Below are 14,180 nucleotides of genomic sequence, written 5' to 3'. Positions count from 1 at the left end.
GTGACTTTCGGATTTTGGGGTTGTAATAGTTAGGACTTCCGCATTTACGTTATTATTTTATGGCATGACTATTTATTCATTTATCTTGTTTTTAACTGTTATGAATTGGTTAACTAAGAATGGACTTGAATGAGTAGATGGTTAGGCGTATTGGTTCGCCCACTAGGAGTAGTGTGGGTGTCAGTCATGGCGGGTTGGGTCGTGACATTTACCGTGTCACTTGATATCTCACTTATCTCATGAAAATAAAAGGATAATATTAACAACTTGAGTTGTGTTCAGCATTCATGACATGCATTTATTGGTTCTATGATTTGCAATGTTGTTGAATTTGATTCCATGCATTGACATGCCTTCCATTTACATACATGATTGGTTACGATGGTGAGAAAATGATTGATAGCCTCCGAGGTCTTTGTCGAAGAGCAAGAGCGATGGCCTGTGTGGCAATTGGTCAGAATGATAGCATTTGTGGCAATTGATAAGAATGATAGCTTGTGGGGCAATTGGTAAGAATGATGGCCTATGTGGCAATTGGTACATGGACTATCCCCCATGGGTCATGACTTTGAGGCATAGCCCTTAGCATGTGTGTACGAGAGTGGAGAGTTGGCATGTGTGGCACTACATTGCATTACATTCATTCATTATTTCATGACTGCTTACTTGGTGATTTACATACTCATTCTACACTTTTACTTGAAGCATTGATTTCGTGACTGTACTTAATTATTTTGTTTGCTCTACTTGTCGATTTCTTCGTATTATATGCATTATCTAATCATTGTCGGTCGATGATGCCTTAGAGTACTAGTGTTGTACTCATGATACTCTTGCTGCAGTCCTTGTACAGTACAGAGTTGATCCAAGTTTTGTTCGAGACCTCGTGACTGATCCTGAGGGTATCCATCAGAGACTTAGGGTGAGTTACTAGCCGGACCTGCAGCCCTGGATCGCTTCTTATGTTATTATGTCTATTTCCTTTTCTACAAGTTGTATCTTATTCCATTACTTACTGACTTATAATTTCAGTATTCAGATAATGTATTTCATTTTAGAAACTCTTGTACTAGTTAAGACCAGGTTTTAGGGTTGTAACATTTTCAAATATTTCTGCATTGTTATACGCGTAAAGGAAGTCTTTTTAATATAAATTTCGTATTCATTTCTACATGTCTTTTTTTTAAAAAAAAAATGATGTGACTAAGGGAATGGTTCGCCCACCAGGGAATGGTGTGGGTGTCATCATGACTCGCGAAATGGGTCGTGACATAAAGTTTTTTCCTTTAAAAAATGGAAACGAAATAGTAGCATATTTCAAAACAAATCATTTTTTCTTCAGCTTAGGATTGTTTTCGAAAGAAAATTTGGAGAAAGGATTTCATTTCTAAAAAAGAAGTTTATTTGCAAAAAGGGATTCAAAATGATTAAATGTTTTTCCTTTTAAAGTCTTTTGGGCCTAGCCCACATAAAGTTGAATAAACAAAAGGATTTCAATTTAGTCCAAGTTTAAGAAGGGATTTCATAACAAAGAATGTGGCTGAACTTCACTTAAGTAAAAAAGGAAAAGGAGGATTTTTATAGCTTATAAACAAAAAGAATAAAGATTTTGGTAAAGTTATATAAATTTTATGACACATTTAAAAGACATGTACTTGAACATTTTTTCAAAACTTATAAGGACAAATAGATTATGCCACTTGGGACTAAATTAAGTTGAACTCTACTTAAGGGAAATATTGAGTGTGTTTTGATGCGAAAAGTGAAATAACTATTTAAAAACCTTATACGTATTTTCTTCCGGGAAGACTCAACTCTTTTGAAAAAGAAATAAAAGGACTTTCACTTTTATGAAACCATTTTGATATGCCATGACTTTATATACAACTTTAAACACATTTTAAGCAAATAATACAAAAATCACACTATGAAACTCGAAGGTCAATTACATTTTGCGGATTCTTAATGCCGGGTGTCTAATACCTTTCTCGGGAAATCACATGGACCCTAACCCGAACTCTGATATTTAAAGATTTTATCTTTTGTTTTGTTTGAATAAAAGCTTTTAAATTGGTTTTCCTAATTTGCATAAACAAATTAGGTGGCGAGCTCTAAAAAATAAATAAATTCAAAAAGAGTCCACAACTATGAATTATTAGCTTTTATGCCTCGCGTAAAAATGAACCGTAACAACCAGAAAGTTTTTTAGAAGGAAAAATTAAAAGTAAAAACAAGAAGAGGACAATAAAATAAAATAAAAAAAGATGCAAATGGTAGAGAGAGAACATGGGAGTTACAAAAGGATTTGAAGGCTTTCTGATGATAGCATTTTCATTCCACGTAAAGTGCCTATTTACAGGCAATAAAACTCTTCAAAATAATGACAAGTGGATTCCTTATCGTCAATAAATTTTTCATGCAAAATTGTCATGTATCTTTTCCAATTGCTACTCTTTCTATATTTTAGACTCTTGGTCAAGCCATGTATCAATAATTCTTTAAAATATCATTACAATTTTAGATTAGAACTCATAGACAAATTTTAGATATGAAGTAATAGATATTTCACGAAAATTAAAATACGAATTATAAATTTTCTCTCTCTATCTTGATAATAAGCTCTAGTCGGGAAAAAAAACTTCTGCGAGAAAAAAAAATTTAGGTAAAAGCTCATAGAATTTTTTTACAGATCTGAAGTAATAGAGACTAACAAATATAAAAATAGTAATATAATGAACATAATAATTATTGTTGGGAAGAAACAAGTAATAATCAAATTGCACGACGAGGTAACAGCGGAAGAAATACCCAAGTCAAAACTTTCCACACTATTTGAACCAAGAGAAGACAATAAACACTAGCACAAATGGAAATCCGGGCAGCAGCTATACTAACAATAAAATAGCAAAGCAAGCAAAAATAAATTGAATGCAAGAGACACTGAATTTACGTGGTAAAACCCCTTCAAGGTGAAGAAGAAACATCCACGGGACCTCCGGCCCACAAAAGCTCCACTATAATCAACAAGAGTTACAATAATGTTCTCCAAATGGCTACAACAACAAAGCCAAGCACGAGCAACAATACATAAAAGATAGCACCAAAATAAGTGAAGAAAGGAGAGAAATCACCCCCCCTCCCCAAAAAAAAGCTACTATTCTTACTCGAAAACTAGAGCTACAGATCAGAAAATCCGATCTCCACCATTCAAATCGAAGAACCAGATGTTGAGAACCCCCAGTTCAAATTTCAGTACGATCCAACGGTTAACGAATCGGAAAACGTAAATTAAAGCGGACCGCTGTAGCAGAAAATTTCTGGACGAAAATCTACTTTCTCTCTCACGTTTTTCTCTCTATACGGCTGCTATGAATTCACTTTTGTGTTCTAAAAATAAGACCTAAATTGATCCTATATATAGAGGAAATTTTGGCAAAAGTGGCCTGGTCCAAATTGGATTGAGTTTTATTAATCTAATTCCACATAAGAAGGGAAAACCCAAAAACCTAACAATTCTCCCCCTCCCGACTATGTGGAGAAAATCGCCATCCCCGCGATCAAGCAACAACACTCTAAATCTAGACTTGCAGCCAAGCCCAGAACAACCTGAATGGATGACATCTTTACAACTGGAGCAGTGTTTTAAAAGGCGGGGGCGTAAGGCAGGCGTTTTACATTTGCCCCGACGAGGCGTAAGCCCCACGGGTATATATTTTTAATTAAAGCCCTTGACAACCAATCTAGCCTTGTACCGTGGAACTGGGTTACCATCTTTATGTTTCACCCTGAAAACCCACCTATTTTTCAAAGCTTTTCTGTCTCTAGGAAGCTTAACCAGATCAAATGTATGATTATCATGCAAGGATTTAATCTCATCTTGCATAGCATCAAACTACCTTTCTTTTTTCTTCACTGTCCATGGCTTCATCAAAACTTTCAGGTTCTCCCCCATCAGTCAAGAGTACAAACTCATTGGGAAAATAACGAGATGAAGGTATTTTCTCTCTAATAGATCTTCTGAGAGAATTCTCTGGAACATCAATAGCAGCCGGTTGCTGGCCAACCACATCATCTTCCCTTGAAGCATCAACAACATCATGCTGGTCATTCTGAACATGATCACTATCTTCATTATCAACTTGATCTTCATTATTTGAAGATTTTCTTCAGGTGCAACAGTCACAGGAACTGGATCAACATCAACTAAGCTTTCATTGCTCTGAGAATCAACCTTCTTAGCTTTGTCAATATCTTCAATTGCCTGGTCTTCAAAGAACACAACATCACGGCTTCTAACAAGTTTCTTCTCAACTGGATCATAGAAACGATAGCCAAATTAGTCATGACCATAACCAATGAAGATACATTGCCTAGTTTTAACTTCCAGCTTTGACCCCTCATCCTTAGGAACATGCACAAAAGCCTTACACCTAAAGACTCTCAGATGAGTATAAGAGACATCCTTACCAAACCAAACTCTGTCAGGGACATCACCATCCAAAGCAACAGTAGGAGATAAATTGATAATATAAGTAGCAGTATTGAGTGCTTCTGCCCAAAATGAATCTGGCAGCTTAGCATCTAAAAGCAACATCTAACCCTCTCAACTAGAGTTCTGTTCATCCTCTTTGCTAGACCATTTAACCGAGGAGTATTTGGAGGAGTTTTTTGATGTTGAATACCCTGCTGTCTATAATAATTATCAAAGGGACCAATGTATTCACCACCATTGTCTGAGCGGATGCATTTTAGTTTCTTCCCTATCTGTCTCTCAACCAAGGCCTGAAAAGTTTTGAACACATCAAGTACTTGATTCTTGGACTTTAAAGGAAATACCCAGAGTTTGCGAGAATGATCATCAATAAAGGTCACAACGTAAAGTGTACCACCACGAGAGCTTACCTTAAAAGGACCACATAAATCAGAATGTACCAACTCCAGCAAATCAAGCTTTCTTGAAGGCGAATGACTCTAAAAGGAAACTTTTTTCTGTTTCCCAGCTAAGCAATGAACACATCTCTTTAACTCTGCTTGTTTCACTCCAGAAAGCAAATTCTTCTTAGCCAAATTATCAATCCCCTTCTCGCTCATATGACTCAGCCTTCTATACCATAACTCTGATGAAGTATCATTCTCCACCAAATTTACTGAGTCACCACAAATGGAGCCCTGAAATAAGTACAAGTCAGACATCTTGTTACCTCGAGCCACAATCATTGAACCTCTAAGAAGCTTCCACTGGCCACCACCAATGGTTTGATCATAACCATTATCATCAAGCTTTCCTACAGAAATTAAATTCAGACGAACATTTGGAGCATGCTTGACATTGTTAAGAACCAACCTCGAACCGTTCTTACTTTTCAAGAAAGCTGTGCCAATGCCAAATACCTTAACCTCACTATCATTGCCCATTCGTAACATTCCAAAATTACCCGGAGTATAAGAAGAAAATAATTCCTTCTTTGGCGTGACATGAGAAGTGGCACCTGAATCCACAAACCAAGTAGACTCATTACAAACATGATTAATATTATTTTTACCACAAGCAACAAGAAGATCATTTTCAGCAACAACAGCAACACGATTTTCATTATCGCCTTCTTTCTTTTGCATTTTCTGGTCTCTTTTAAACTTGTAGCAATGTTTCTTGATGTGCCCTTTCAAGTGACAATAGTCACATGTAAGATTGTTGCACCTGGAGGTTCTTGACTTGCTTGTACTTTTACCTCTATCATTTTGACCTCTGAAACTGCTTCTCCCTCTGTCTTAAGTAACCAAAACATCGGATTGCGAAGCTGAAGAAGACGAAGCTTGAGATCTTCTTCTCATCTCTTCATTCAAAACACCACTCTTAACATATTCCATAGTTACACCATCACTGGGAGCAGAATTAGTCAAAGAAACTCTAAGGGTTTCCCAAGAGTCTGGCAAAGTATTAAGAAGCCAAAGTCCCTGTATTTCTTCATCAAACTTGACACTCATTCCAGACAGCTGATCAAGGACACCCTGAAAATCATTGATATGATCAGAAATAGGACTTCCTTCTTTGTATCTAATATTCATCAATTGTTTCAGTAGGAACAACTTATTATTTCCAGTCTTCGAAGCATAAAGCGTCTCAAGCTTTTAGCATTTGTCTCATTCACAATATGATTTCGAACATTATCTTCAACCCATTGCCTAATATAGCCACAAACTTGTAAGTGCTCAAATTCCCACTATTTATCTTCAATAGACTCGGATTTCTTAGAAGCAAACACAGGTAAATGCAATTTCTTTCATCTTGATTTTCTAAATATGGTAATTACCGCCATTTAAACAAAACATCTTGCTCATATTTGCCTCCATCATTCAAATAGACAATCAACGCAACCAAATACAACCACAAGCTCTGATACCACTTTGTTGGAAAGCAACAAGCAATAACCAAATTGCACGACGAGGTAATAGCGGAAGAAATACCCAAGTCAAAACTTCCCACACTATTTGAACCAAGAGAAGACAATAAACACTAGCACAAATGGAAATCCGGGCAGCAGCTATGCTAACAATAAAATATCAAAGCAAGCAAAATAAATTGAATGCAAGAGACACCGAATTTACATGGTAAAACCCCTTCAAGGTGAAGAGGAAACATCCACGGGACCTCCGGCCCACAAAGCTCCACTATAATCAACAAGAGTTACAACAATGTTCTCCAAATGGCTAAAACAACAAAGCAAAGCACGGAGCAACAATACATAAAAGATAGCACCAAAACTAGTGAAGAAAGGAGAGAAATTACCCCCAAAAACAAGCTATTGTTCGTACTCGAAAACTGGAGCTACAGACCAGAAAATCTGATCTCCACCGTTGAAATCGAAGAACCAGATGTTGAAAACCCCCAGTTCAAATTTCAGCACGATCCAACGATTAACAAATCGGAAAACGCAATTTAAAGCGGACTACTGTAGCAAAAGATTTCTGGACGAAAATCTACTTTCTCTCTCACGTTTTTCTCTCTATATTGCTGCTATGAATTCACTCTTATGTTCTAAAAATAAGACCTAAATTAATCCTATATAGAGAGGAAATTTTGGGCAAAAGTGGCCTGGTCCAAATTGGATTGAGTTTTATTAATCCAATTCCACATAGGAAGGGAAAACCTAAAAACCTAACAATTATAAATTTCATTGTACGAATTATTTGAAGAATTGTTTACAATTTGAAGTATTAGAGACTAACAGAAATAAAAATACTAATATAATGAACATACTAATTACTATAAATTTCATTATACGAATTATTTCTTTTTTACAAATCTGGACAAATGATTAAAGGAATCATGAGGCGGAGATATGTAAGCGAAGGCCTTTTGACCTTTTCGTCGAGATAATGAAGTAGCAACCAGAAAAATAAGAAATTAGAGCAAAAATCAAAGTGACTAATTAATTGATACTTCAACTGAAGATTAAAATCGCATAAATGAGAAGAGATGAAATTGATGTATATGTCTCACCTACTGATACGACTTATGTGAGTGCGCTACATTGCTTCACCAGCCAGCAGTTTCGATTACTCGGGGAGTCCATCCATGCGAAAGTAATTCAGAGAAAGCTTGAATCTAATGTATATGACGGTAGTGCTTTACTTGAGTTTTATGTTAAATGTGATAAATTGGATGATGCTCATGTTTGCTTTGATGAAATATCTAAGAAGAATGTGGTTTTAATACTAACCGAAAGAGGAAGAAGAAGCATGCTAAAGAGAAGAAGAGGAAAAACGAGCAAATTCCATTACAACGATCGACTCACGTGTAAAGAATAATGGACTCAAGTGCAAAACACAAAAATTAAAGGATTCTAGACTCAATATAACAATTCTATAACTCCTCTTACCCGGTCCATAAAATTTCCACCGTGTCAGGGGGAAACCATTTAATATATAATTAAATATCTTCTTGAAGTTTTTTCCCACGCACGTTAGTGTGTAATAGTTATGTGATTTTTTGTGCCAAATATTGTCACTGATTTTTGGTGGAATATATATATACACACACACACACACACACATAAAATATATGTAGATTTTATTTTCTCACTGATTTAATGAAAATATCTGTGGGAATAGCCACTGAATATTTGTCAGCGAGAATTTTCAGTGGGAAACAATGATTTTCTAGTAGTGTGACATATCCTCATGTATAATAAGATCATCGTTATTAACTAATATTAGTGTCAATGTGTCCAGTAATCCTCAACCAACTCCATTCCTTCTCTTATTTTAAGACATTAAGAAGATTTCCTTTGGTAGCGTCAATGTGTTTAAGTAATCCTAAGAAGTTTTAAACTATTAGGTTTTGCTTGTGCAAGTTCGCTTTCTGCTGTCGATACTACATTATAATCTTTTAACCATGTAATCTTCTGATAATGTTTTTTTTTTTTTGGGCTAAATTCTGACTCATTTTACATAAGATAGAGCAACAAAAAATGTCCAACACATTTCCTATATCACTACAGGCTTATGCTACTCGGTTACCTCCTATCCAGAATGGGTTCTCAATCAGAGGATAAGCTCTAATTGTCTAATATTTCAATGGCAACCCTTCACCATAAGAATACTCCGGCAACTTGCATTTCCTAATGCGATGATTATCTTTAAAGCTGATTAATACGACTCGGTGCTGTACGCGGATGACCAAATAGGGTTCCTGATTCCTTTCTCTTGCAATAGCAGAAAGCACATTAAATTCCAATTGTTAAACATCTGTAATGTCACGTAGATCAATGTGATGTTTTATGCTTCAAGATAAACAGTCATTTCTTAATTCAAGAATGTCAAGTTGAGGCTGCTCCGACTACTCGCTGGCTGAAGAGCCAACCAGATACAAATGTTCACCCACACACCCGCAGGAGTATTCTACATCCCTTTTTGGCTGTGGATGAGAATGCAAAACTTCACTCTTAATATCAAAATAGTAAAAGGTACCTAACAAACTTAATACGCAAAAGATTGCGCCATTGAAGTAAACTGTCTTACCACGATTCCCTTTGTCTTTAAATTGTTTTGATCAGTATTTTAAAAGGCGGGGGCATAAGACGAGGTGTTTCACATTTGCCTCGGCGAGGCGTAAGGCCCGAGACACGGGTATTTGATTTTTAGTATTTCGTAAAATAATATAATTACAATAAATATTTTTAAATAAACAAAATTACATAAAAAATAGAAGAAAACTGTAAAAGTTGCCTTTTTTACTTTTCATACTTGTTGTCTTTTACTTCATATAGTAACATTAGTATTTATGTTAGTGGGGATCAATTCAAGTCAATAAAGATATTAGCCATGTGTTTTAAAGATATTACCTAGGATGTTATTGTAAAAACTTTATTTAATAATATGAAGATTTGAGTAGTTTAGTTCAAAGTTCTAAAATATTGGTCTTAAAAAGTAGATAGTGTTTTTTCTTTCTTTTGTTATATATTTTGTACTTTTTTTTACAATTTTCAATATTATCTAAGAGAAACTTATACCATTAAATTCATCGGTAAAAAAATTTGGGGCGTCAAAAGTTTGAGGGCCTAAAGCAAAAGCTTTACTAGCCTCACCCTCTAGCCACCCAGCTTACAATTTGTAATTATATATAACATAATTTTATAAGTATAAATAATACAATGAAATAAAAGCTATTATGAAATACAAAATCAACTCTAACATCTTAACTTTTAAACAATGAAAAACCACAATTTCTTAAAACAATATTACAATCATACTGTTCATTTTATATCAATAAACTTTATTAGTATCATAATTAAAACGTAACTCCTTCATGAATAAAATTAAATTTACTTTTAAATAGTGAAATAATAAAATATGATAATTCTGATACATAGGTGATAGGACAAAAGACAAATGACGGATGAAAATATACAAATCGACTATGTATTTTAAAAGAAATATTAAGTAATATTCACCCCCACGATGTTCTCAAATAGTAAATATGCAATACCACGACTTGTTATTTGAGTTACACCTAATCTTTTTATTTATATAGATGAAAAACTATCAAGTATCATTCATTTGTTAAAGAATTATGAGGGTCAACGATTTTAATTAAAGAATTTAACATAAAATTTGTGTAAGAACTGTTAGGCTAGCCCCAAACCTTAGGCATTAGGCGTGTTTAGGGCGTACAGTCGGGCGCTTAAGCATAAGCGTCATAGGAACTAAGCCCCACACTTGAGCCCCGGGGCATTTTGCTAGTGCCTCGCCCGAGCCTCAGGACGAGTTCTGAAACTGTTTTTGAAAACACTGGGCCTGCTCGCTGGCTGAAGAGCCAACCAGACACAATTGTTCACCGACACACCCGCAGTAGTATTCTACATCCTTTTTTGACAGTGGGTGAGAATGAAAAACTTCTCTCTTAATATCAAAATAATACCCAGAAGATTGCTCCATTGAAGTAAACTGTCTTACCACAATCCCCTTTGTCTTTAAATTGTTTTGATAACCGAGTTCCTCTTTACCTCCAGGAGTTTGTCTCTGAAGAGTATATCTCAGTACGTAAAAATCCTATATTAATAACTTTGTAATGAGGTGATATTGAATGGTCAACGGTCAAACTCAGGTCTAGTGGAAACTCACACTTGGGGATGGAAGAGTAGGAAATTGCTCTGTGGTTGAGTTACAGACAATGTTCGTCTCAGGAGTTTCGGGCTTACTTACTTTTTTAAAATAGCGACAAACAATTAAACCATCACAAGAATGGTTAATTTCAAATACGACAGAGTCACTGGAATCATCTTCAACAAAATCGATGACTCCAGGATGGATTTCGTCATCTTTGAGGGAAATGCTAAAAGGGTTTGGGGGAAGATACACATTTTGCAGAATTAGGGCACTTGGGGAGCCTTGAGGATCCAACGGGAAGAAGTATAGGGTTCATAGATGAGAGCAAGCCATCTTTTGAAAAAAAAAGTGTGAACCTGAAAAGAGGTCTTGCTGGGAGGAAGAGGAGAATCTTGGTTAAAATATCATTACACAATTCTGTGGGAAACTTCTCACCTTCAATTTCTTCTGCATTACGACACACTTCTAGTTCAACTGTACCAGTCTCTGACGCCATAGCTGTAATGGACTTGTAAATATAACACAATTGTAACCGAGAATGGTTAGAGAAAGTAGGACAAATTGTATTATTGATAAGAAATATGGATTACACAAGTTGAGCTAAACTATTCAACAATCCATTAATGGATTCCAAGCTCCAATCCTGTAGAATAGGAAGAATTGAGTTTAGAGAAGAGAGAAGAGGTCCCCATTTGGGAGAAAAACAAAAATGAGAGCGGTCCAAATCTCACCTTCTAACAATGTGACATCACCTTCCATCTAATTTCTCTCCCTCCCACTTCATCCATACTCTTCCCACAGATTTTTTTTTTCATTTTCTTTTGTTCATTTTTTTTCCACGCCTAATTAGATTTTGTTTACTTCACTGTTTTGACACGTAATTCTTCATCATACCTTACCCTACTTTGCTGCTATAGCCATGCGGTGCACCAACCTTGTTCATGTACTCCTGATTTGCATTTCAATTCAACTTATATTTTCTTTTTTTGCCCATGACTAAATAGATGATGTTAGGCGAGTTAATATTTATCCCATGGCTAAATTATCTTATGCCTAAATGTGAAATTCTACGTGTTGAATGAGTCATTAATTTTTTAGCCTTAATTGACACCCCTAGTTGCACCCAGAGTTGATTTCTCCCTTTCTTTCCTCATTTCGTTTCAGTAAAGCGTAACCAGTGATGGCCAATCATGGAAAGTTGGCCCTTGTCTTTGAAACTTCAATTTTCTTTTCTTTCTAGAAATAGACGTGGTTGAACCATCCCTATGATTGGTGGGCTAGGTTTGCTTCTATTATTCCCAAGTTCATCATTAGTTTAATATCTTTAAGTCAGCATTTTTTTTGGGGTAAATTGTTCATTCTATTCATCAAAAAATGTTTTGTACAAATCAACCATCTACACTCCTATTAACAAAACAAAATCCTATACACACTACAGCTCAACAAGAAAAATAAATACAAAGAAAATGGCTAGAAATACACGAGTTCTCCTAACAAGACCTAAGGATAAGAATGTAAAGCAATAAGAGGTCTCTACTAGCTGGAGATAGTCCTGCCTCTGATGTGTATATGCTGAGCAATTTCTCTACACAATCTGTCTGCTAAAGTAGTCCCGACCTTTTTTGGAATCTGATCACATTTCTACTCCAAATCGGATACACCAACATGCCAAATACACAGGTAAAAATAGCCTAATGTCCAAATTTCCTTCTAGCTTTCATGTTTATCCATGTAATCTCAAATGACCAGTTCCCAATTGATGTTTGATGTCTCAACTAGTCTAGCATCCATATCTACAGTGCCTTGGCATAAGGACAGTCAAGATCCCTTTTTGATCTTTAAGTTAGCATTTGCTCACTTTATTTAGGCCTTCCAACTTGTGCTATGGTAATTTCAAGTATCCCGACGACTCCGTTACCCTCATGTAGGCCCACATGTACTTCAAGGCCATTAGATTATTCTATTAAGCTCGTTTTAATTAAAAGAATTTTTTTTGAGAAAACATAATATAATATATATATATATATATATATATATATATATATATAGAAGAAGAGAAGGATATACAATCAATATATACAATATTACACATTGATATGAACATATATATAGTGATATTCATCGATACAATGATATACATGTTACATATAAAAGAAGAAGACATCATCCTCTACTGCCACAAAAATCCATTTCCCCTCATTTTCATATATTCTCTGCCGCAACACCACAGTAAAACATCATAACCACCAGCCATATCCACAAATGCAAGTGAGGTAAGCGTAAAAATAGTTGGAATAGTCGCAGTAGACAGTATTAGTCAAGGACTTTAAAAAATGGTTGATGAAGAGTCTAGACTGTGGATTTTAATTTAAATAGAAAAGTTCTTCAGTGTTATTTGTCTAAAATGTCAAATTTATCTGAAATCTCAAATTCGTTTTAAAATTTTAAATCTCTAAAAGTAGTTTCTTTAGGTGAGCTTGTTGGAGGAAACATTGAATAGTGGAAGTAATGGAGTGAAAAAAGAGGTACTGGTGGTGGTTGGCAGTGGCATGCAGAGAAAATTAAAGAAGAAATTTTCTAACGAAAAAAAGAAGTTACGTTGAGTCAGGATGATGGTTAACAACGTGAAACAAATAGCTGAGACGGGCAATAAGTCGGGAGTTCAACTATTTGTGTGCCATTGATTTACAAGGATAGCCCTGAAGGTGGATGGTCTTGAACTTTTGATCTCGCTTGCCTTATGAGGAAAACTTTAAGTTCAACAAATTTTGCCTTTTGACCTTGAAGATTTGCCCATGGAACAGGTAGGAATCAAAAGTTCAAAAACGTCCATTTTCAAAGCTATTAGATATAATTTCCTGTACTCAGTCGAACGACCATGTGGTGTCAATTCGTAAAGGGGTCAAATATAGCCATGTAATATAAAAACTAGTTTAAATAAACCCTTCGTTTGAGTTTCGATCCAAATATACCCCTTTCCCGTTACACAAATATGCCCTTAATTTTGTTGGAAGGCAAGCTCATCATAACCACCGGCCATATCCACAAAGGCACGTGAGGTAGGCACAGAAATGGTTGGAATAGTCGCAGTAGACAGTATTAGTCAAGGACTTTAAAAAATGGTTGATGAAGAGTCTAGAGTGTGGATTTTAATTTAAATAGAAAAGTTCTTCAGTGTTATTTGTCTAAAATTTCAAATCTATCTGAAATCTCAAATTCGTTTTAAAATTTTAAATCTCTAAAAGTAGTTTCTTCAGGTAATCTTGCTGGAGGAAACATTGAATAGTGGAAGTAGTGGAGTGCAAAAAGAGGTACCGGTGGTGGTTGACAGTGGCATGCAGAGAAAATTAAAGAAGAAATTTTCTAACAAAAAAGAAGTTACGTTGAGTCAGGATGATGGTTAACAACGTGAAACAAATGGCCGAGGAAGAAGATGGTTTGATGGCAGAAAACTTGTTTTGGCTTTACTGTAAACAATTAACTAAGACGGGAAATAAGTCGAAAGTTCAACTATTTTTGTGCCATTGATTTACGAGGATAGTGCCGAAGGTGGGTGGTCTTGAACTTTTGAT

Source organism: Lycium barbarum, chromosome 3, assembly GCF_019175385.1.
Source record: "Lycium barbarum isolate Lr01 chromosome 3, ASM1917538v2, whole genome shotgun sequence".
Taxonomy (NCBI): domain Eukaryota; kingdom Viridiplantae; phylum Streptophyta; class Magnoliopsida; order Solanales; family Solanaceae; genus Lycium; species Lycium barbarum.
This window is presented reverse-complemented; position numbering follows the sequence as displayed.